Source organism: Salvelinus sp. IW2-2015, linkage group LG19 (genome assembly GCF_002910315.2).
Source record: "Salvelinus sp. IW2-2015 linkage group LG19, ASM291031v2, whole genome shotgun sequence".
Taxonomy (NCBI): Eukaryota; Metazoa; Chordata; class Actinopteri; order Salmoniformes; family Salmonidae; genus Salvelinus; species Salvelinus sp. IW2-2015.
Window position 1 is genome coordinate 31,219,767 of NC_036859.1, and position 26,490 is coordinate 31,246,256.

At 41.4% G+C, this 26,490-nt stretch overlaps 1 pseudogene; it reads left to right on the top strand.

Annotated features, from left to right (window-relative positions):
• Positions 1–931: 931 nt before the first annotated feature.
• LOC111979827 (CREB-regulated transcription coactivator 1-like) overlaps positions 932–26,490 on the top strand; it is an 82,339-nt pseudogene continuing 56,780 nt past the window's right edge.

Sequence of the window (26,490 nt, forward strand, 5' to 3'; positions counted from 1 at the left end):
GGGATCTTAAAGCTGAAGAGGAGATGAAGGGGCTGGGGGGATCTAAAGTGAAGAGGAGATGAAGGGGCTGGGGGGATCTAAAGTGAAGAGGAGATGAAGTCGGGGTCGGGGACAAAGTTCTCTCTATTTAAACTAAATTGATAAACTATGGAACCATTTTAGTTATTTTTGTGATTACATGTCTCTATGTACAGGGAAGCCTGCTGTAGCTGTTTATGTGTTTATGTAACTAGATTAATGTAAACAATATCTGAGGAGCAGGACACAGAAATCTGCTAAGATGTCATTTTATCCATGCTACCTATAGCCTTTTCACTGAGGCTCAACTTCAAGGTTTTTTTCAGGGCTTAGCTGGCAATAACAACATAATCCCACACACCCATTGCCCTGGTATACCCTCTTCAATGGTTTCCTTGGTTACTTTACAGCCAATTTATTTCCACTACTCTGAATAGTGGGTGAAACAGCATATTGTTTCATTGTGCTTGGACTGTGCCTGTAGCTCTTTACCCTTGTGTGTCTGTGGGGAAAAGAAAACCATTCGATTTTTTTTGCCAGTATTGGTACTTTTAGCATGTTAGTGACTGATGTGGTTGACAGTGGTTTATGCATTTAATTCCCAGTGAGAATTCTAAAAGCACACTCATTTGAGTGGTATTGTGACGCCATGTACAGTACATTGGGTTTAGTGGCTAAACAAGGCATTCAAAATAAGAAGAACCTTACCAACATGTTCAATAGAGGATAATTTATMAAAATTATCATTGATTTTAGATTATCCGCAAGTGGACAGTGGATAAAATGTTTAAGCAACAATGAGGGGGGAAATTACCTATCACTTTACCCATCCCTGGTGAAAAATTTGGGAAATGTGGGCGTTCCAGATGTGCGCCTTAACTACGCCTACGCGCAAGGACGTGGGCACGCAACGTCTCTTGAGGGAAAGTGGAGCAGAAGAGCGAAACATGGCGACATCGAACAATCCGCGGAAATTTAGCGAGAAAATCGCTTTACATAATCAGAAACAGGCAGAAGAGACAGCAGCATTCGAGGAAGTGATGAAAGATTTGAGTATGACACGAGCAGCGAGGGTAAGCGTGTCTGTTTTYAGCTATTTGCTGTGATTGCTCGCGACCTGTCAAATGTAGTAATATGTGCGGTGGCACGTAGTTTGGCCAGGGAGGTAAACAATAACAAACAGCCCCATATGCCAGCAAATATGATTTGCATGAATGGAAACCAGTCTCCTTACTATCATATTCGTGTAGTTAGTTATTCTCAAATGGAGAGGAATCCCGAGGCCAATCGTCTTCAAAAGTTGCACAGTATTATAGCTGCTCCAGTGCAAATATGGGGCGTGCATGCGTGTTTGACAGCGCGCATCAAAATAGAGCTTTGGTTTTTCTGCCTGCACTCTAGGCGAGGAAGAAGCGTGAGATGAACAGCAATTTCTATGCATTGAAGCATTTGGAACAGCAGTATTTTTTGTATATAGATCAACAAAGTCATATAGCCTAATAATCAGGTGGAAAACCCAGTYGTGAGACTGAGCAGACAAGTAGAGTAAATTTGATATTTGATTGACACGAGTCAACCCCGCACAGATTATGTTGATGGTAAAGCGCATGCCGCAGCAAAATATTGGTATCTGCATCAATGTCATGTCAGTGGTCTCAGCTGTAGTTAAATTTCCCGACAAAATAGCATGGGTGCATTTGAGAAACGTTGCCAGCAGAACCGGCGCATTTTAAATAGTTTCAAATGGACTGGTATGGGAAAATAATGACATTAGTTAGTATTTTGAATTTCGTGGTCGCACATTGAGATTCGTGGTTGCAAGTACGATTTGCAAATGTGTAATTTAATTAGACAAGCTTGTATCATCATGATGTGTGCATTTTTTAACTAACGGTTGCAAATTTGTAATTTGAATACWTTCAATAAGATTTGCAAGAATAATTTATTTTCTGAATTATTACCAGAGCTGGGACCAAGTCACTATTATTCGATTCACAAGAAAGTCTCAAATCACAAGGTCCAAGTCAAATCCAAGTCTTGCATTCTAAGAGCAAGTCAAGTCCAGTAGTCACATGCTTTTTTTAAATCAAATAAAACAAAATCTATACAGGCAATTACTCTACTACAAATCTTTATCTATTTATTGAGGCTAAAACAGCCCTTTACATTMTTTTTTCTATAACACATTTGGATTATATTGCCTAATAATTTAATTTGAACAAATTCAAGCTTCATAATTAAGTTATCAACTTCAAGCAATTTTGAAATACAAAAAAAAAACTGTAGGCCTATGCTAGTAATTGTTGCTTGATGCCCCATTGCTGGTGAGCTTGAAAAGTAAATGGTTCATATTCTTGATCACCCAAACATTTTTGGAGCTGCATATTMATTTATGGCAATCCTCTCTACCTACAAGTTGACGTTTGCGCTGCACCCGATCTTATAGCTGTACAGTCAATCAACAATCTGTACRCTATCTCTGTGGTTTTCAAATTTTGACCTGCGACCCTAAAAATATGTGGTTCAAAGCTTGCGACACAGGGCGAACACACACAATCTCTGCGCAAATGTAGCCTGTCATTGCAGCCATAAATGGTAATGCAGTTTCAAAATGCAACATAAAGAAATAAAGTTTTTTTGAAATTATAATAATATGGGGGGATGCATGCCAGCAAAGCCACTACACAACACTAAACAATACATACATTGCACTACAACGGTGACAAACGGTGCCCACAAACTGTTAGGGCCTACATAAAGCTGTCCCAACACCTTACCACTGCCACACCTGGCTATAAGCGGAGCCTTGTCTGTCAGTGAAACAGTTCATTCAGCCTCATTTAAAAAAACATAGCTGATATGGCTGACTTGCTTAAACAAATGTGGTTTCTACTGACAATTGAGATTTACATACTATAGCATAAGGGGACRACAAGCGGATAAGAGGCAATCCATAATTTTGATTGAGACATTAATGAGCGAGCTAGGAAAGACGTAGTCAATAACTTTTTTWATTTGTTCAGCACTTGTTCAGAACATTGGCCGTTCTTACAGTGTTCTTCCTGTACACCAAGTCAGAACAGTAGGATAAATAAAGGGGGCAAATAAGCAGACAATGAAAGCTCTTAAAAGATTTGATTACATTTCTCTAAAACAGGTTATAGGCTACATGTGCACCACCAAGTCAGAACAGTAGGCAACATTTAAGGGGAGAAAATAGACCAAATTATTAGGGTGAGGCACATGGACTACTAACCTGTCTCTTATACACATCTAGATGTGTATAAGAGACAGAAACATAGCTGATATGGCTGACTTGCTTAAACAAATGTGGTTTCTACTGACAATTGAGATTTACATACTATAGCATAAGGGGACAACAAGCGGATAAGAGGCAATCCATAATTTTGATTGAGACATTAATGAGCGAGCTAAGATCCACCGTGAGATGGATGTGATTTTGATGCTTAGGCACTCCTCGATCTGTCTCTTATACACATCTAGATGTGTATAAGGAATGAATGCTTACGAGCCTACTGGTGCCCACCATCGCTCAGTCAGACTGCTCTATCAAATCATAGACTTAATTATAACATAATAACACACAGAAATACGAGCCTTAGGTCCTTAATATGGTCGAATCCGGAAACTATCATCTCGAAAACCAAACATTTATTCTTTCAGTGAAATACGGAACCGTTCYGTATTTTATCTAACGGGTGGCATCCATCAGTCTAAATATTCCTGTTACATTGCACAACCTTCAATGTTATGTCATAATTACGTAAAATTCAGGCAAATTAGTTCGCAATGAGCCAGGCGGCCCAAACTGTTGCATATACCCTGACTCTGCGTGCAATGAAAGCAAGAGAAGTGACACAATTTCACCTGGTTAATATTGCCTGCTAACCTGGATTTCTTTTAGCTAAATATGCAGGTTTAAAAATATATACTTCTGTGTATTGATTTTAAGAAAGGCATTGATGTTTATGGTTAGGTACACGTTGGAGCAACGACAGTCCTTTTTCGCGAATGCGCACTGCATCGATTATATGCAGCGCAGGACACGCTAGATAAACTAGTAATATCATCAACCATGTGTAGTTATAACTAGTGATTATGATTGATTGATTTTTATAAGATAAGTTTAATGCTAGCTAGCAACTTACCTTGGCTTCTTACTGCATTCGCGTAACATGCGGGCTCCTCGTGAGGCAGGTGGTTAGAGCGTTGGATTAGTTAACCGTAAGGTTGCAAGATTGAATCCCTGAGCTTACAAGGTAAAAATCTGTCGTTCTGCCCCTGAACAAGGCAGTTAACCCACCGTTCCTAGGCCGTCATTGAAAATAATAATGTGTTCTTAACTGACTTGCCTAGTTAAATAAAGGTGTACATTTTTTTTTATAAGTATCGACAAAATCGGCGTCCAAAATTAACGATTTCCGATTGTTATGAAAACTTGAAATCGGCCCTAATTAATTCCGATTAATCGGTCGACCTCTACAACATACACTTAGTATTACTTTCTTAGCTACAGTATACATATCTCCCTGGCATATTACATAATTTATGCAGTAGCATGCAAGACATTTTTGGACTCACCTCATTGTGCTGTGCTCTCTTGAACAGGAAGGTGGTGCGGCGGTCCTTCGTGGGCAAATTTTGTCATCAAAGTCTGGCATTCTCCTGATTTTATGGTGCTTTCAAGACAATTGGGAACTCGGGGGGAGGACAAGTTTGAATCATGATGATGCCAGTGATCTTCAGGTCATAGCTCTAGAAAGAGGCCAGAGTTCCCGACTTACAATTCTGAGTTGGATGACCGTTCAAAACGTATTTTCCCAGTCTGAGCTCGTGTTTTCCCAAGTTCCCAATTGTCTTGAACTCACTGAAGTCAGATTTCCCAGTTCCGAGTTAACAGTTGTTTTGAGCGTGCCAGAAATTATGCTGGATTGACAGCATGTTTATCATTTGAAGCTTGGAAAASAGACCCTTAAACCAAKACTTGGGACCACACAGCCACTCCACTGAATAGCAGGCTAGTGATTTCTTTGCAATGCTTGCAGTTAGCCACCAATTCCATGAAAACCACTCATTGTTGAATTTGCGATTTCCAACTTGTTGTGTAATGTTTATGGCCAATGAGCACCGATAAGTTTATCTATAATTTCTCTTCGTTATTTCTCTTCGTATGACAAGGATTAAAAAGGATTTCTAATSAAATTGTATTTTTCACATGTGCCGACCTTAGTGAAATGCTTACTTACAAGCCCTTAACCAACAATGCAGTTAAGAAAAAAGTGTTAAGTAAAAAAAATTCTAATAAAAATAACAAATAATTAAAGAGCAGCAGTAAAATAACAATAGCGAGGCTATATACAGGGGGTACCGGTACAGAGTCAATGTGCGGGGGCACCGGTTAGTCGAGGTAAGAGTTAATATGTACATGTAGGTAGAGTTAAAGTGACTATGCATAGATAATAAACAAAGAGTAGCAGCAGTGTAAAAAGACTCCAGCCACCCTAACCATAGACTGTTCTCTGTTTCTGCCCGGCAAGCGGTACGGAGTGCGAGGTCCAAAAGACTTCGTAACAGCTTCTACCCCCAAAGTATGATGTTGAAACGATCAGTCCAATCAAAGCTACTGTAGATATAACGTGATTTGACATAATTTTATCTGTGGCTGATGACCTTGAGCCTTCTTGGATGGGCACTTCTAATGTAACTATGGCAGCACCCAAGGGGCTTTAATTTTTKAACTCTACCCTTAGATTTGGCTCTCCCGTTGCGACGTTCCCCTGAGGCCCATCTGCTAGCCTGCTGCTATCCCCGGCCTGCTAGCTGTCTAAATTGCCGTGCCTCCAGCTCGCCTAGCTACTCACTGGACCCTATGATCACTCGGCTACACATGCCTCTAATTTCAATATGCCTTGTCTATTGCTGTTTTGGTTAGTAGTTTTTGTCTTAATTCACTGTAGAGCCTACAGCCCTGCTCAATATTCCTTAGCTAGCCCTTATGTTCCACCCCCCACACATGCAGTGACCGCACCTGGCTTAAATGGTGCCTCTAGAGACAAAACCTCTCATCGTCACTCAATGCCTAGGTTTACCTCCACTGTACTCACGTCCTACCATACCCTTGTTTGTACATTGCCGTCCAGAAACCTGCTCCTTTTACTCTCTGTTCCAAATGCACTAGACGACCAGTTCTTATAGCCTTTAGCTGTACCCTTATCCTACTCCTCCTCTGTTCCTCTGGTGATGTAGAGGTTAACCCTGCAGSCCCCAGCATCACTCCCATTTCCCAGGCGCTCTTATTTGTTGACTTCCGTAACCGTAAAAGCATTGGTTTTATGCATKTTAACATTAGAAGCCTCCTCCCTAAGTTTGTTTTATTCACTGCTTTAGCACACTCCGCCAAYCCGGATGTCCTAGCCGTGTCTGAATCCTGGCTTAGGAAGGCCACCAAAAATCCTGAAATTTCCATCCCTAACTATAACATTTTCCGCCAAGATAGAACTGCCAAAGGGGCGGAGTCAAGCTTACTGAAGACGAGAGCCTGCAGAGTGTCATACTATCCAGGTCTGTGCCCAAACAATTCAGCTTTCTACTTCTAAAAATCCACCTTCCAGAAACAAGTCTCACTGTTGCCGGCTTGCATAGACCACCCTCTGCCCCCAGCTGTGCCCTGGACACCATATGTGAATTGATCCCCCCATCTATCTTCGAGCTGCACTGCTAGGACTAACGGACATGCTAACACTCGCCGTCCTACAATCTAAGCTAGATCCCTCAATCTCACACAAATTATCAATGAACCTACCAGGTACAAACCCCAATCTGTAACATGGGCACCCTCATAGATATCATCCTAACAAACTTGCCCTCCAAATACACCTCTACTGTCTTCAACAGGATCTCAGCTTCACTGCCTCATTGCCTGCTGCGTACTGGTCGCGGTCAAATGACACCCCTCATCACTGTCAAACGCTCCCTAAACGCTCAGCGAGCAGGCCTTTCTAATTGCCTGGCCCGGGTATCCTGGAAGGATATTGCACTCATCCGTCAGTAGAGGATGCCTGGTCTCTTCAAAAGTGCTTTCCTCTCAATCTTAAATAAGCATGCCCATTCAAAAAATGTAGAACTAAGAACAGATATAGCGCTCTTGGTCACCCCAGACTTGACTGCCTTTGACCAGCACAAAAACATCCTGTTGGCGTTCTGCATTAGTATCGAATACCACCGCGATAATGAACTTTTCAGGGAAGTCAGGAACCAATATTACACAGGCATTAGGAAAGCTAAGGCTAGCTTTTTCAAACAGAAATTTGCATCTGTAGCACTAATTCCAAAAGTTTTGGGACACGTAAAGTTCATGGTATGAATAAGAGCACCACCTGCCGCTGCCCACTGCAATGACAAGATAAACAACTGATCACACACGATAAATCTACACATATCGATCATTTCAATAAGCATTTTTCCACGGCTGCACGATGCTTTCCACCTGGCTACCCACCCAACGATCTCGATCAGCACCCCCTGCAGCAACTTGCCCAACCCCCCCCCCCTCCTTCTCCTTCACTCAAATACAAATGCTGATTGTTTCTGAAAGACATTTGCAAAGTCTGGATCCCTACCAATCAGTACACTGGGCTAGACAATCTGGACCCTCTTTCTAACCTTCCGCCGAAATTTTGCTATAACCTCTATTACATTGCTTCGGATTTCAATTCTCTCTTTCTATCGTCTGAGATCCCCAAAGATTGGAAAGCTGCCGTGGTCATCCCCCTCTTCAAAGGGGGAGACACTCGAGACCCAAACTGTTATAGACCTATATCCATCCTGCCCTGCCGTTCTAAAATCTTCGAAAGCCAAGTTAATAAACAGATCACCGACCATTTCGAATCCGACCGTACCTTCTCCACTATGCAATCTGGTTTCCGAGCTGGTCATGGGTGCACCTCAGCCACGCTCAAGGTCCTAAACGATATCATAACTGCCATCGATAAAAGACATTACTGTGCAGCCGTCTTCATCGACCTGGCAAAGGCTTTCGACTCTGTCAATCACTGTATTCTTATCGGCAGACTCAATAGCCTTGGCTTCTCAAATGACTGCCTCGCCTGGTTCACCAACTACTACTCAGACAGAGTTCAGTGTGTCAATCAGAGGGCCTGTTGTCCAGACCTCTGGCAGTCTCTATGGGGGTGCCACAGGGTTCAATTCTCGGGCAGACTCTTTTCTCTGTATATATCAACGATGTCGCTCTTGRTGCGGGTGATTCTCTGATCCACCTCTATGCAGATGACACCATTCTGTATACATCTGGCCCTTTGGACACTGTGCTAACAAACCTCCAAGCGAGTTGACGCCATACTCCTTCCGTGGCCTCCAACTGCTTTTAAATGCTAGTTAAACTAAGTGCATGCTCTTCAACCGATTGCTGCCCGCACCCTCCCACCCGAATAGCATCACTACWCTGGCCGGTTCTGACCTAGAATATGTGGACAACTACAAATACCTAAGTGTCTGGTTAGACTGTAAACTCTCCTTCCAGACTCACATTAAGCATCTCCAATCCAAAATTAAATCTAGAATTGGCTTCCTATTTCGCAACAAAGCATCCTTCACTCATGTCGCCAAACTTACCCTCGTAAAACTGACTATCCTACTGTTAGGGGAATTTCATAATTCCTTTATGTGCTCATTAATTAAAATCACTCTGTCTGTTTCTAAGAATTTGTAAGATTCTTATTAGCATAAAATAGACAGGGACCAGTCTTATTANATTAACTCCTGAAGTTTCACCATAATTTATTACCACTTTAGCAGACAGCTCAAGATAATGGAAGACCTAGGGAGTCACTCGCTGCCTTATCTAAACATCCCAGGGCTAAGTTGAGTCGGTTCAACCATAGGTTAACGATCCTTTTTGCTTACTTAATAACCCACAGCACATACCTCTCCAACTAAGTTGGAATGGTGTTTATTATGTTTTAATTACTCCTTGTTCRTGCTACATAAYCCCTTCCTTATGAATTAACATTATTAATCAGATATAATAATACAGGGTAGAGTTCAATTAGTTATAGTTTTATCTAAATGTAGACATTGTTTAGTCATTATTCATAAGATTCCTAACACYTACCGATCCTTGACTTTGGCGATGTCATTTACAAAATAACCCCCAACGCTCTACTCAGCAAACAGGATGTAGTCTATCACAGTGCCATCTGTTTTTGTCGCCACAGCCCCATATACTACCCACCACTAGGACCTGTATGCTCTCGTTGGCTGGCCCTCACTACATATTCGTCGCCAAACCCACTGGCTCCAGGTCATTTATAAGTCTTTGCTAGGTAAAGSCCCGCCTTATCTCAGCTCACTGGTCACCATAGCAACACCCACCCATAGCACGCGCTCCGGCAGGTATATTGCACTGGTCATCCCCAAAGCCAACACTTCCTTTGGCCGCCTTTCTTTCCAGTTATCTGCTGCCAATGACTGGAACGAATTGCAAAAATCTCTGAAGCTGGAGTCTTATATATCCCTCTCTAACTTTAAGCATCAGCTGTCTGAGCATCTTACCGATCACTGTACCTATACACAGCCAATCTGTAAATAGCACACCCGACTAACTCATCCCCATATTATTACTTACCCTCTTGCTCTTTTGCACCCCAGTATCTCTACTTGCACATCATCATCTGCACATCTATCACTCCAGTATTAATGCTAAATTGTAATTATTTTCGCCTCTAGGGCCTATTTATTGCCTACCTCCTTACTCTTCTACATTTGCACACACTGTACATTGATTTTTTTTACATTTTCTTTTCTTTTGTGTTATTGACTGTACGTTTGTTTATGTGTAACTCTATTGTTTTTTGTCGCACTGCTTTGCTTTATCTTGGCCATTTCGCAGTTGTAAATGAGAACTTGTTCTCAACTGGCCTACCTGGTTAAATAAAGGTGCATTTTTTTGGGGGGGGGGGGCGCAGTGACATAGTGTCCTCATGAGTGACAGAACACTGAGCCATTGTAAATGAGAACTTGTTCTCAACTGGCCTACCTGGTTAAATAAAGGTGCATTTTTTTGGGGGGGGGGGGCAGTGACATAGTGTCCTCATGAGTGACAGAACACTGAGCCAATCACTGGTGCAACTAGAAAACATTACCAACCCCTACGCTACGTATTTTCCGCTGGCTACCACACCACCACAGAAAGCACTGAGCAAGTCTGAAATACCTGCATTTTGGAGCTGCCTAACTCAAGAAAGCAAAAAAGAGACCATGTTTGTATGTGGCTTTATTAAGTCAATCATTTTTATTTTACATTGTTTGCAAACTGATATGTGACACGTATTAATGCCAAAATAACATGCAAAACAGGCAACCCACCGCCCCCCAAAAAGATATGTTTGTTTTTTTAGCTAAWAATGTGGGGCTCAAAACAGGTGGGGCTCTGCCTGTCGGAGCATTACATTCGCCAATAAAAATAGTCAAAAGTYAAGTATGACCACATGTGCAAGTTAGGGTTAGACCTGCTACAGTAGAGGTTTTCAAAGTATTTCTGCTGTTTTGTTTCATAGYTGCGATTTCTATATATTTGTATTTTTGGACCCCAATTTCGTGATATCCAATTGTTAGTTACAGTCTTGTCCCATCGCTGCAACTCCCATACAGACTCGGGAGAAGCGAAGTTCAAGAGCCATGCGTCCCCCGAAACACGACCYTGCCAAGCCGCGCTGCTTCTTGACTCACTGYTCGCTTAACCCGGAAGCTAGCCGCACCAACGTGTCGGAGGAAAAGCTGTACCAYATGTCGACATGAGTCAGCGTGCATGTGCCCTGCCCGCCACAAGGRGTTGCTAGAGCGCGATGGGACAAGGAAATCCCGGACGGCCAAACCCTCCCCTAACCTGGATGACGCTGGGCCAATTGAACGCCGCCTTATGGGTAGCTGTGCGCAATGACGTGAAGTGCGATCGATTCATTTGAGGCACTGTGCACAGGCAATAAAAAGCTGGTCTAATTTTACTCAACAGTCAACAAAGTGAGCATTTTGTTCCTTGGGTTTCATGGTCTTTTTACATTGTTGTTCACAAGTTTGGTTGTTTTTCAACTTGAGTCTGCTGCTTCAACTAATAGCAAAGAGATGCCCTTGTCAGATCCCAAATCTCAGACACGTGATACGACTCAAGTGGCCCCATTACTACGGTAACCTCCCACCCTTAAAGGGGCAGCTGAACATTTTCTCTGATACAAAAGTTACAAAAAATGAAAAGAAATTTAGCATTATACCACATTTACTTCTTACTAATACATTTCTTGTTTTAGAAACAGTACAAAACATGTAATCCGTTTGTTTTTTGACTTAATTATGCAAAAATACTTTGTCTAGTATAAAATCTGAGTGGTGGGGCCTCCCGAGTGGCGCAACGTTCTAAGGCACTGCGCTGCAGTGCTTGAGGCGTTACTACAACAATCCCATAAGTATAGAAGGTAGTGTGATGTTATAGCTATCTTTAGACATACAGTACCACCACTGAATTATATGAATTATTACCCAACTAAACTAGGCCTATTGGAAATATGAAAATGACCAATGAAATCACCATGTAGTSCATGACTTGGGCAGGAGTTTACCGGAGCTGAGKACCGGCACCTAACATGTTCTACTCCTTGAGCTCCTGTTCCTCTTTTATAGAATATTAGCTCAAAAGTATAGTGGAGCTCCTGTACCTAAATATAAACAGTACTGGCACCCAAAATGAGTAGACCTACCGGCACCTATTTCAGCTCAAGTCAAGCACTGCAGGTATTGTTGTGGCAAAGATGCGTCCGTAGCAGATTAGCCAGCTTTATATGGATAATATTAATGCAGGTATGCTACTCTGTTTTTGCCAGGCAAAACCATAGAAAATTAAACAAGCGCTTTCTGGTCACYGATGTGGATATGTGCACCCGCTTTTGCGCGCTAATGCTGATGATTGGTCAACAGTCAAGACGGGAAACTTTTTGTTTCTGAAGCACAAATTAGATGTTTTTAAAATAAGAATTTTGTGCAATGCCCTAGACCTACATTAGTATCCACATCATATAACCAAATCTACAAATATAAAATACAAATGGTAATCTAGCCTATACTGTATGTAGCCTATTCAAATATGTATCAAAATAATTATAGGCCTACTCGCAACCTCCCAAAACCTTCACTGCTCTAGCTCTCAACCTGTGTTGATTGACAGTTTGCTGGTCCAATCAGAGGGTTGAGTGTGTGTTTCACTAGCCAGTCTGTTTTGTTTGCAAGTGCGATACTGTCTCTGGGTGCCAGGAGAGTAATCCACGGAGACTCCGTGCCACAAAAGGATTGACAAAACGTTACAAAATCTGKTCAGATTAATTTCAAGTCAAAGTGGAGTCTTGAGGCGTCAAGCCTGACTTCAGTCAGACTCCAGTCCATGTTATGTGACTCGAGTCCACATCTGATTATTACACGTCCATTTACCACTATGAATATTCTGATGTGAATCAAAAATATGCATTCTCAGAGTTCTGTCACGCTACCAAGTGATTCGTACATTTGTAGAAAGACGTTCGCAAGTAAAATGGTTTGAGCAGATCTGGAGGACCTTTTTACTCCTGGCCAATCAGCTAAAACCACAGCCGCCTATTGCTCCAACCATTGGCTGGATTGTTCCATCAGTCAAATCTCAGGAATTAGCTTGAAGAGGAAAAGAGAAGTCATTTCTACAAAGTAACAACGTTACTTAATCCTCGGCCTGAAGTACTAGAATAAAACAATCTACTTGAAGGTAATCATCTATTTCATATGTGTACATCGATTTATTTTTTTGTGAAAAGGTGTGTTTAACGTGAAATATAATGGTACATGTCAGACAATTGACAGCAGCTAACGTTAGCTAGCTAGATAAATKTAAACTTGTTCTTGGAGTTTATTCACAAGGTTAGACAGAGAATAACATGTGTGGATATATTTCTATCATGCAGAATTGTAAGCTTGTAACTTGAAGTTCATTCAATAATACAGACGTGGGTGATTTCTGTCTCAGCGGACTGAACTGCGTGCMAGTTTTTGTAAAATTTAGATCRGTTATTTGAATGAGGTGTTGGGTGAAGTGCTGGAACAAAAACTTATACACTCCAATGTAAAAAAATGTTTTTTTGACTAAATAGAGGTACCATTTTATTTAGTTAATCTATGTAGGTTTCTCGTCTGATTTCCAGGAGCCTGGTGGAGATACAGTAGATACAACCACACTCCAAGGCAGGAGTCCTGCAGGCCATTTCCCTGCATCCAGGTTTAGACCTGCTACCAGCAGGAACATGGAGCACTCCATGTCAGTGTCAGTAAGTAATACATCATTTAAAAAWATATATATATACAGTTCCTATGGAAAGTATTCAGACCTTGACTTTCCACATTTTGTCACGTTACAGCCTCAGTAATACACACACAATACCCCATAATGACAAAGCGAAAACAGGTTTTTAGAAAGCGTATTCATAAAAAAKATACCTTATTTCTCAATTCTGTATACTTCTGGCCCTTCTTTGGACACTGTGTTAACTAACCTCCAGATGAGCTTCAATGCCATACAACTCTCCTTCCGTGGCCTCCAAATGCTCTTAAATGCAAGTAAAACTAAATGCATGCTCTTCAACCGATCGATAACGCACCTTATATTTCACTGGTCACCCCCAAAGCCAATTCCTCTTTGGCGCCTTTCCTTACAGTTCTCTGTGCCAATGACTGGAACGAATTTGCAAAAATCACTGAAGCTGGCGCTCATATCTCCCTCACTAACTTTAAGACCAAGCTGTCAAGCAGCTCACAGATCACTGCACTGTCATAGCCATCTGTAAATGGCCCATCCCTACCTCATTCCCATACTGTTTTTTTTTGTTCTTTGCATCCCAGTATCTCTTCTGCATATTCATCTTCTGCACATCCATCACTCAGTGTTTAATTGCTAAATTGTAATTTTCACCACCATGGCTATTTTTGCCTTACCTCATTTGCACACACGTATATAGACTTTTTTTCTATTGTGTTATTGACTGTATGTTTGTTTATTCCATGTGTAACTCCGTGTTTGTGGTTGTGTCGCACTGCTTTGCTTTATCTTGGCCAGGTCGCAGTAGTAAATGAGAACTTGTTCTCAACTAGCCTACCTGGTTAAATAAAGGTGAATGAAAAAAATGTACATAAGTATTCAGACCCTTTGCTATGTATGAGACATACAATCGAGGTCAGGTGCCTCTGTTTCCATCTACAACTTGATTGCAGTCCACCTGTGGTAAATTCAATTAATTGGACATGATTGTGAAAGGCACACACCTGTCTATATAACTTCTTATGGCTGCAGGGGCAGTATTGAGTAGCTTGGATGAAGGTGCCCATTTCAAACGGCCTGCTCCTCAGTCATAGTTCCTATATTTGCAATTATTATAATTATATAATTATTATTGTATAGAAAACACTCCAAAGTTTCTAAACTGTTTATTATGTCTGTGAGATTAACAGAACCTCATATTGGCAGGCAAAATCCTGAGTTGAAATCAAAACAGGAAGTCAAAATCTGAGCTTGTCTGTATTCACGAGTCCCTTAAGAAATCCAATTGTGTTATGAATGATGTTGCACTGCCTAGGGGTTTCCACTAGATGTCAGCAATCAATAGAAAATCCAATGAGACTTCTATGATGTTTGGAGAGAATGAGAGCAGAATCAGTCAGGTGCCATCAAGCAGCCATGCCTGCTCATGCCTTTTCTCATGCACGACACTGACGTTCCATGCTCACGCAGACAAGAAGGAAATACTCGGTTGGAACTTTATTGAAGCTATATGTTAAAAACATCCTAATGATTGATTCAGTACTTAGTTTGAATATGTCTTCGACCGGAATATCACATTTGAAGTTTTTGTCCGATTATAACGCTGACCAGAATTAGCGTTTGGATTTGTAAACCAGACGCGCTAACAAAAGAAGGTATTTGGACTAAACTGATTTTTTCGAACAAAACAAACATTTATTGTGGACCTGCGATTCCTGGTGTGCTTTCTGATCCTATCAACAAAGGTAATGGAATATTTATCATGTATTTTATTGTTTATAGTGACGCTATCTTTGCAGCTGTGGTATGCTACTTTGAGCGCCATCTCAGATTATAGCGTGCAATTATTTTTTTTGAAATTATTTTTGGAAATCTGACATAGCGGTTGCATTAAGAGGAGGTATATATATAATTCAATGTGTATAACTTGTATTATCATCTATATTTATGATGAGTATTCATGTTGAAACGATGGGCTATGCAAAGTCACTTGATGTTTTTGCATTTAGTGAATCTTGTACCTCAATGTAAACTCAGATTCTTTGATATAAATATGAATTTAATCAAACAAAACATGCATGTATTGTGTAACATGAAGTCCTATGAGTGTCATCTGATGAAAATAATCGAAGGTTAGTGTTCATTTTCTTCTATTCTGGTTTTTGTGAAGCTTATTTAGCTGGGAAAAATGGCTGTGATTATTTTTGGTTTTGTGGTGACTAACAATCGTTTGTAGTGCTTTCGCTGAAAAGCCTATTTGAAATCGGACACTTTGGTGGGATTAACAACAAGATTACCTTTAAAATGATATAACACAGTGTATGTTTGAGGAATTTTAATTATGAGATTTCTGGTTTTTGAATTTGGCGCCCTGCACTTGGACTGGCTGTTGTCATATTGGTCCCGATATCGGGACTGGCAGCCATAAGAAGTTCCCACTGTTGACAGTGCATGTCAGAGCAAAAACCAGGCCATGAGGTCAAATAATTTCCGTAGATCTCGAGACAGGATTGTGTCGAGGCACAGATCTGGGGAAGGGTACAAAAAATGTATGCAGCATTGAAGGTCCCCCAGAACACAGTGGCCTCCATCATTCTTAAATGGAAGAAGTTTGGAACCACCAGACTCTTCCTAGAGTTGGCGCCCGCCAAACTGAGCAATCGGGGGAGAATGGCCTTGGTCAGGGAGGTGACCAAGGACCCGATGGTCACTCTGCAGAGCTCTAGAGATCCTCTGTGGAGATGGGAGAACCTTCCAGAAGGAAACCATCTCTGCAGCACTCACCAATCGGGCCTTTATGGTAGAGTGGCTAGACGGAAGCCAAAAGGCACCTGAAGACTCTCAGACCATGAGAAACAAGATTCTCTGGTCTGATGAAACCAAGATTGAACTCTTTGGCCTGAATGCCAAGTATCACGTCTGGAAAAAACTGGCACCATCCTATGGTGAAGCATGGTGGTGGCAGCATCATGCTGTGGGATGTTTTTCAGCGGCAGGGACTGGGAGACCAGTCAGGATCGAGGGAAAGATGAACGGAGCAAAGTACAGCGATATCCTTGATGAAAACTGCTTCAGAGTGATCAGGACCTCGACTGGGGTGACGGTTCACCTTCCAACAGGACAACGACCCTAAGCACACTGCCAAGACAACGCAGGAGTGGCTTCGGGACAAGTCTCTGAATGTTCTTGAGTGGCCCAGCCAAAGCYCGGACTTGGACCCGATCTAACATCTCTGGAGAGACCTGAAAATAGCTGTACAGCAACGCTCCCCATYCATCCTGACAGAGCTTGAGAGGATGTGCAGAGAAGGGAGAAACTCCCCAAATACAGGTGTGCCAAGCTTGTAGCGTCATACCCAAGAAACTCAATATAATCGCTGCCAAAGGTGCTTCAACAAAGTACTGAGTAAAGGGTCTGAATACTTAGGTAAGTGTGATTTTCAGTTTTTGTATTTTTTTTAAAATAAATTAGCAAAAATTGGGTAGTGTGTAGATTGATGGGTTTAAAAAAAAATAATTTTAGAGTAAGGTTGTAACCTAACAATGTGGGAAAAACTCAAGGGGTCTGAATATTTTCAGAAGGCATTGTATATAATACGGTACTCTACTCATATGAGGAGTCTAGAAGCCCTATCCACAAACCTGTCTACTTCTCAAAGAGACTCAGAGGGTTTGGCAGGAGGCCTTGGGCTAATGGGGCGGTCAAGGGTGAGGGCTTAGGGGCAGGGTTCGTATGGTCATGAAAATACTGGAAAAGTTATGGGATTTTGAAATTGTGTTTTCCAGGCCTGGAAAAGTATCAAATCCAAAARGTTTTGGAAAAGCCATGGAAAATACTTTAATAACATGTTAATATAATTTATTTAGTGGCGAAAGAAACGCACACCTATTTAGGCGAGGTGCTGGCTAGCGGAGTGGAACACTTAAAAAATAAAGGATAGCCGCACACTCTAGGAGCTCAGATGCAAAAATATTTATGTCCCAAACGTTTCGACAGACATGCTGTCTTAACCCTGATGAAGACAGCTTGTCTGTTGAAACGTTGGACATAAATATTTTTGCATCTGAGCTCCTAGTGTGCGGCTCTCCTTTATTGTTTTAAATMTAATTTATTTAGGCACATTCTTTAAATATTTTATCAGTCCAATAAAAATAAACATATTAGCATCACCTGCATTTGTGTGAGATCAGTGGGTTGTTGCTCAAGGAGAGACAGACTGTCAGACATTGCAGCAGCAGGTAGGCCTAGCCCAGGCCTGGGCAATTATTTTGCATGGAGGGCCACATTAGAATATATTTTTGCCATCGTGGGCCAGAATCATATTACAGGATTATACATTGTGTATGACTGTGTTGACATCTACTGTAAATCACATCCAGATATGCTACTTATTTTACTTKTTTAACATGCACAGAAATAAACCACATCCATGTTCTCCTTTTGGTAGGTATTTTCATTATTAAACATGCAATGAACTACATGGAGGGAAAAGTACACTCATCACCACGAACAGAACTCTTGTTCTGTATGGGTATGCACAAAAACACAAGAGAGCTCAACATTACATTTAAACTACTCAATCAGTGTGAGGAGTGAAGTCTGATGAGTGTTGACTAGAGCAGTGGTCGGGTATAGTTTCTGACGTCGCTATGCACAGGATTGCTTAGAGGTGAGTCAGTAARAGATGATCTGACTTGTTATATTTCATCACTGAAAATATCTGTTCACATACATAGGTTGACCCAAACAGTACAAACATCTTCTGAGCATGACTCCTAATCTTTGGAAAGTTTTGTTCACCGAGAGATGCATAGAACCTCATCAGGGACATTGTTTTGAATAGTTCTCCAATCACTGCATCAGACTGAAGATCGATAAGCTCAAGTTGCAGGTCAGAGGGAGCGTTATCCACATTGAAGGTGAAAGGAGAGGAAACCAACAGCATGTCATTTTCCAACACTTTGAAATCCTCAAAACGATGAGAGAACTCACCGTTTAAAGCACGCAGCAGCGATGTATACTTCTCCCGTTGGTCATCTGATAGGGAACAGACTAGTAGTGTCGGAAGGTGGGTGAGATTGTTGGTTTCTACTTGGCGGGTCAGGAGGAGTAATTTTCCCTGTACATCTGATGTGCAAAAAAGGGACTTCTAGTTTGGAATTAATTTCATTTATGAGGGCCATGAAGTCCACGGTGAAGGCAAAATCAGCCAACCACTCTTTATCTTGCAGTTGAGGGAAATCCACATGTTCCTTTCATTTGCAAAAACTCCGCAATCTCCAACTTCAGGTCCCACACCCTTTTTAAGCACCTTCCCCAATCTTAGCCATCTCACCTTTGTGTGGTAGGGGAGATCTGCATGACACGACTCTCTTCCAACAGTTAGMCAAACTGCCTGTGGTTTAAAGATTTTGCTCTTATGAAGTTTACCACTTTAGTGACTGTATCAACAACATGGCTAATTTTCAGGACACATTTACAGAGCACCTCCTGATGAATAATGCAATGCAGGAAAATACTTTTCTGATCTGGATTTAGCTCAGCTACTTGATCTTGTATCCTTTTCAAAAGGCCAACGTTTTTTTCCTGTCATGTTTGGGCACCCATCAGTAGTCACACTGGATAACYTTTCAAAACTCAGTCCCAGCTTTGCCACACACTTATTAACCTACTCCAACACATCTTTCCCTGTGGTTGTGCTCTTCATTGACTGCACTGAAGCAAACTCCTCTGTAATTTCAAAGTATGGGGTTATGCCTCATAAGAATATCAACAACACGCCGTGTCACTGTTCGTCTTGACAGGTAAACATTTTTAAACAGCTCTTTCTTGTCGGGGCAAAGTATTGCTGCAGAGTCCATTTTTTTAATGAATTCGCCCTCCGCGAATGGCTTACTATGTTTAGCAATTTTGTGGAACAGTACATAGCTAGCTCTCGCAATTTCGTTGTTTGCTGAATGCAATTTTGTGAAAAGTCCTTGCTGCTTTTGCAATTGAGAAAGCAACTCTTTCGATGCAGATCTGCTAAGAAAACATATTCCTATAATTCTCTGCCTGCTTCGTCTGGAGGTGTTGGGACAAGTTGTAGACTTTAAGACAGCGATGCTCTCTTTGCACACTAAGCACACAGCTTTCCCTGATACTTCAATAAAGAAATATTTCGATGTCCACTCTTGCTGTAACACCCCACATTCATTGTCTACTTTCCTTTACTTTGAAAAACTAATTTTTGCGCAATTTCTAGCTAGCTACTATTTGTAACTGTGACGTGTGTCAGGCTGTCAGTCACTGTCTGTCTTCGTGCAGTTGTTATTTATACGTACCTTCAAAATAAATGTCCCACAAGCGGTGGGAGTTAAATCATTACACAAAGGCGAGTATTCATTGGGCTTTTAATTTGAATAACAGTAAAGTTTTGAAAAACGTATTTATCGCAAATTCTTTGATCTGAGCATGATTCCACGGGCCCTATTGAATCAGGTCGTGGGACGCATACGGCCCCTGGGCCGGCCTTTGCCCAGGCCTGGCCTAGCCTATAGAATAGAGAACAGACTAATAACTAGGTAGCCAATTCAAAACATATCTTGTACCCTCTAGTTAACTGTTTAGCTATTAGCATGTAATGTTTTTGTCAGGTCTCAAATTTTCCACTGACACTTGTGAATAAGGCCATACAAACTGTTTGACTGTTTTGAATGATTCATATGATTAATTTAAACTTTTTTTTAATATAAAACAAACGATTCACTTTGTAATTGTATTAGTGACTCGAATCATGTGAAATACATTTGAGTAAAAAAAGATTAGATGTATCGGATTGTGGCTTCAACTTGTTTTGTAAATACTTCCAGTTGATTTGGGCATCCAATGTATGGGACATTGCAACTCGCTAGTCAGCCTGCAAAGTAACCACGACATTAATACRTGCTAATAGCTAAACTAGAAAAGGTACATTTCCTGAATAAAACGTGTAGGTTTGTTCAGCTGAATAAAAATATTTGTATCCTACCAAAGCTATTTAATCTGATATTTACTGAGCAAATTATTTCAAAAGGCATAAAAACGTATTTGGTTAAATGTACCAGTCAAAAGTTTGGACACCTACTCATTCCCAGGTTTTTCTTTATTTTTACTATTTTCTACATTGTAGAATAATAGTGAAGACAAACTATGAAATAACACAATAACATAACAACAAACTATGAAATACAGTAACCAAAAGTGTTAAACAAATCAAAATATATTTGAAATGATTCTTCAAAGTATCCACCCTTTGCCTTGATGACAGCTTTGCACACTCTAGGCATTCTCTCAACCAGCTTCATGAGGTAGTCACCTGGAATGCATTTCAATTAACAGGTGTGCCTTAAGTTAATTTGTGGAATTTCTTTCCTTAATGCGTTTGAGCCAATTAGTTGTGTTGTGATAAGGTAGGGGCTGTCTCTTATACACATCTAGATGTGTATAAGAGACAGGTGTAAGGGCTAATTGACCAAGACGGAGTGTGATGGAGTGCTGCATCAGAGGACCTGGCCTCCACAATCACCTGACCTCAACCCAATTGAGATGGTTTGGGACTGTCTCTTATACACATCTAGATGTGTATAAGAGACAGACTAAAGGACACCAATAAAGACCTGCTTCCAAGAAACGGGAGCAATGGACATTAGACCGATGGAAATCTGTCCTTTTGTCTGATGAGTACAAATGAGATTTTTGGTTTCAACCGCCATGTCTTTGTGAGACAGAGTAGGTGAACTTCATGATCTCTGCATGTGTGGTTCCCACCGTGAAGCATGGAGGAAGTGTGATGGTGTTTTGCTGGTGAGACTGTAATTTATTTAGAATTCAAGGCACACTTAACCAGCATGGCTACCACAGCATTCTGCAGCAATACGCCGTCACGTCTGGTTTTCACTTAGTCCCACTATCATTTGTTTCTCAACAGGACAATGACTCAACACACCTCCAGGCTGTGTAAGGGCTAATTGACCAAGACGGAGTGTGATGGAGTGCTGCATCAGAGGACCTGGCCTCCACAATCACCTGACCTCAACCCAATTGAGATGGTTTGGGATGAGTTGGACCGCAGAGTGAAGGAAAAGCAGCCAACAAGTGCTCAGCATATGTGGGAACTCCTTCAAGACTGCTGGAAAAACATTCCAGGTGAAGCTGGTTGAGAGAATGCCAAGAGTGTGCAAAGCTGTCAAAGGCAGCTTCATTAAATAGTACCCACAAAACAMMAATCTCAACGTCAACGTTGAAGAGGCAACTCCGGGATGCTGTTCCTTCTAGGCAGATTTGCAAAGAAAAAGCCATATCTCTGTCCAGTGTCTGTTCTTTTGCCCATCTTAATCTTTTCTTTTTATTAAGGTATTTGTTCCTGGCCATTTTGAGCCTGTAATCGGACCCACAAATTCTGATGCTCCAGATACTCAACTAGWCTAAAGAAGGCCAGTTTTATTGCTTCTTTAATCAGAACAACAGTTTTCAGCTGTGCTAACATAATTGCAAAAGTGTTTTCTAATGATCAATTAGTCTTTTAAAATTATAAACTTGGATTAGCTAACACAACGTGCCATTGGAACACAGGAGTGATGGTCGCTGATAATGGGCCTCTGTACGCCTATGTAGATATTCCATTTTCAAAAATCAGCCGTTTCGAGCTACAATAGTCATTTACATCATTAACAATGTCTACACTGTATTTCTGATCAATTTGATGGGATTTTAATGGACAAAAGTGCTTTTCTTTCAAAAACGAGGACATTTCTAAGTGACCCCCCCAAACCTTTGAACGGTAGTGTATTTTGATTTGTTTAACACTTTTTAGTTACTACATGATTCCATATGTGTTATTTCATAGTTTTTGTCTTCACTATTATACTACAATGTAGAAAATAGTCCAAATAAATAAAAACCCTTGAATGAGTAGATGTGTCCAAACTTTTGACTGGTACTGTACATCAAGGGTGGTTAACCATCCTCCAGGAGAGCTAATGGGTGTGCAAACTTTTATTCCAGTCACCCTCTAACAAACCACATTTTAGAAATGAGCTGCTCAGCCTGACCTGGATAAACTGKCTCTGATGTGTTTGAGCAGGGCTTGATAAAGCCTGCACACCCAGTAGCTCTCCAGCCTTAGGTTTGAACACATATTTTATTCAGTTGCCTAACAGGTATTCTACTTTTTGAGGGGTTAATTGCCTTGCATAACACGAGATGGTACATGGGATCAGAGAGCAGCCTCGCAGTGCCCATAYCACATTACGCTGACTTTTTTTATACGGACATAGAGACACCGCTAATTGTTGGTTATGGAAATTTGGTTGAAAGACATGACATTCTACCTAAAATGTGTATTAACTCTGTATGGGGAGTTAGAGAAGTTATAGACATGAAGATACCACTTCAACCACAGAGTAAGGCTGCCTTCAAACCAAAATGCATTAAACGCATGTCCAACAGCTGTTTGGTCAGGAAAAATGCTGTTCTATGTTTTTAATTAGTTGAAGGATAGTCTTTGCTACTTTTCTGACGGACAACACAAGCCTCTCCCCCAACACACTCCTCCCTTGGAAAACCATTGAGTTGCTGTGTTTCATGCATCCATTTGTCTGATTGGAAGGCACCCTTTATATTCCTCAATATTTAACAATGTAAATGTTAACGCTCTTGCTCTCTCATTCAATTGCATTCTGTACCTCTATCCATTTCTCTACAGGTGCTACAGAGAGAATATTCCAAGGACCACCAAAGCCTTCTGACCAACAACCTGCAATCTCTCCAGAGTAGAGAAGTAAGCTCTGCTGGTGGTATACTTTACACACTATGTAAACCTCCTTCACTATGGCTGTCTGTGTGATGACATGTAGCATATTATCCAGGGCCACTGGTTGGATTGGATTTACTGTGCTCACTCCAATTCATGCTCTCTCCTCCCTCTAAAAGTATCCCAGACAAACTAACTTGTCCATCCCCCTATCCCTAGGTGAGTCTGYTGGGCCATGGAACTCTAGAGCAGCACGTGTAAAAACCTGCCACCCTGTTGTCAGCCATCAGCAGACAGTTAGTTCTCTGAGGAAGGATGCAACTGTCAAGGCTTTTCAATGACCAAATGTAGGGGGGAGGGGGTCGATCACCAAACACAATAAAGTTTTGTAGTTTTGTCTACTCATGTTCATTTTTTWAAATAAAAACAATGTTTAATCCATATAATTGTATTTTTAAATGTTGCGATATGCCTGGCTGGGCCTGCTGCTTTTCACAGCGCACGCTGCCCAAATTGCGGGCCCTTCCGACTGTAGGCTATGTGATTATTTTTTTTTTTTCTTCTTTTTTATTAAAGAAATTTAAGAAGCAATTGATCCTCTGTGGCGAAATCATCCTTTCTTGTGTAGTAGCCTATTTTGAATGATTATGTATTTCTGTATAGACAGGAGTAAACTAATTAGGCTATATAATTCAATTTACTTCAGGGAAAGCTTCCCCTAGCAATATGGACATGCCCCCTGTTCCTTTTTAATGTGGCATGAACACAACCAGTCATGATGTTATCTGATTGGCAAACAATCACTTAACAAAGGTACTCCTGTAAGCTACCCGTACACATTTGTCCACTCACAAAATAATTTCAGCATCCAAACCCCAACGGTGCACTATGCATCTGCAATTTGATGACTGGAAAGAGACATCTGTTACAAAACACCTACATGTATTGTAATGACATTCTGCGATTGTCAATAGGCTTACACTTGTAGCCTGAATTGATGCATCCACTGTTGTCCACACGCGCCTCGGTCTCAGCCACTCATCTCCGCCTTGTTCACAAGTATCTCAGCCACTCTTCTCTACCTTGACAAAATGTAAGTGTTCTCCTCAAACCACAATGCAATTTGGCTCATAAACCACCCGGTTTCCAGTCAATTCGCAAATGTTGGGGCATGTTGTATTAATTGTGATAGGCTCATGTTTTACCGGTACGGCATACCCACACTATTTATCTTTGCGTACTGGACTGTGCCACCTTACTTTCACCCCCTGTGTATATAAGACATCACACAGGTGTGCCTGCTAAATACATATCCCAGACAAGCCTGAAGAATAGAACAAATAGACCAGTGAATGTCAGTTCTTTCAGTCTACTCGGTTTGACATTTCACTACTGGACACACCCTCTTTTGCGGTCATAGTTTGGCTAATCAGAGCTTTGTGGGTGTACGCCCCACATGTCTATATAACACCCTGCACCGCTCTGGTTTCCTCATTCTTAGCCTCTTCACAAGTCTATTTGGTTACTTGCCTGTTAAGCAGCTTTCTTCAGAAAACTAGCTMTCAATTTAACTGTTTCTTTTAGTGGGGATTAACACCCCAGCACAGAGCATTCAGTGGCTAATTTTCAGGAATTCTGCTAACTTCAGCTTCACTTTACTGAGTGAAGTTAGCTTGTAAGCAGTGCTTTTTGTCGTCAGCTAGCTACAGTACACCGGTTGCCTGGCCTACACACAATTGGCATTGTTACCTAGCTAGATCCACTGCTTTCGCATCCCGCTAATAGCAATTTCTCACAAATTGTAGCTTCTTCTACCCGGGATCTCTAGCTCTCCGTCGGTTCCCACCGCTCTGAGTTAGCTAGCTAAACCTTTAAAGTGTCTTGGCTAGTTAGTGGGCTAACGGCACCACTGGTGTTTTAGCTAGCAACCTCTGGGCTAAACCGCCATTCRATTTGTTTGGCTAGCATGAGCAGGACTGTTTCTTCAGTGTGTTACCCCACCATTGAAGCACCATCCCGTTCACATTCCCCTGTGAAAGATAACCCACCCATTTGTTCTACCTCGAGTTACTTCGTTTACACACCGAGTCAACACTTGGTGCTACAGAGGGTAGTGCGAACGGCCCAGTACATCACTGGGGCCAAGCTTCCTGCCATCCAGGACCTATATAATAGGTGGTGTCAGAGGAAAACCCATAAAATTGTCAGACTCCAGTCACCCAAGTTATAGACTGTTTTCTCTACTACCGCCCGGCAAGCGGTACCAAGTCTAGGGCTTTAAGGCTTCTACCCCCAAGCCATAAGACTGCTGAACAGTTCATAAAATTGCCACTGGACAATTTACATTGATTTCCCCCCCCCTCCTTTTGTTCACTGCTGCTACTTGCTGTTTATTTGTTACCTATGCATAGTCAGTTCGCCCCCACCTACATTTACAGATCACCCCCACACACTTACTCGTACCGGTGCCCCCTGTATATAGCCTTATGTAATTCTTGTGTTACTTTTTATTTTAGTCTACTTGGTAAATATTTTCTTACTGAACTGCACTGTTGGTTAAGGGCTTGTAAGTAAGCATTTCAAGGTAAAGTCCACACTTGTTGTATTCGGTGCATGTGACAATGTTTGATTTGATCTCTCACGCGATGGCTCGGCTAGCTGGCTATCATCACTCAGGTGCAGTTCTTGTGTCTGTAGCAGTTTTCATGAATGCGTGGATACATAATACATGTTAAATGACTGAGACAGAGRTAAGGAGACTCTTGCTGTGATGTAAGGTACAACTGAAGGCCCCAATATTCAGTCAGGCAGCTGGAAGCAGATGTTTCACCATCCAGGCCCATGTCACAGCATGCAGAGGCCTGATGGGGAGATGACAAATACATGATGTACCTTAACTTCTTATGGCTGCAGGGGCAGTATTGAGTAGCTTGGATGAAAGGTGCACAGAGGTGCCCATAGTAAACTGYCTGCTCCTCAGTCCCAGTTGCTAATATATGCATATTATTATTCGTATTGGATAGAAAACAATCGGAAGTTTCTAAAACTGTTTGAATTATGTCTGTGAGTATAACAGAACTCATATGGCAGGCAAAAACCTGAGAAGTTCCACTTCCTGTTTGAATTTTTTCTGAGGTGGCAGATTTTCAACCAAGCTCTCATTGAAATTACAGCGAGATATTGATGCGTTTTCACTTCCTATGGCTTCCACTAGATGTCAACAGTCAATAGAACTTTGTCTGATGACTCTAATGTGAAGGGGGGCCGAAGGAGACAGGAATGAGTAATCACTGCCATGAGGTGACCACGCATTGAACACGCGCGTTCATGTGATAGG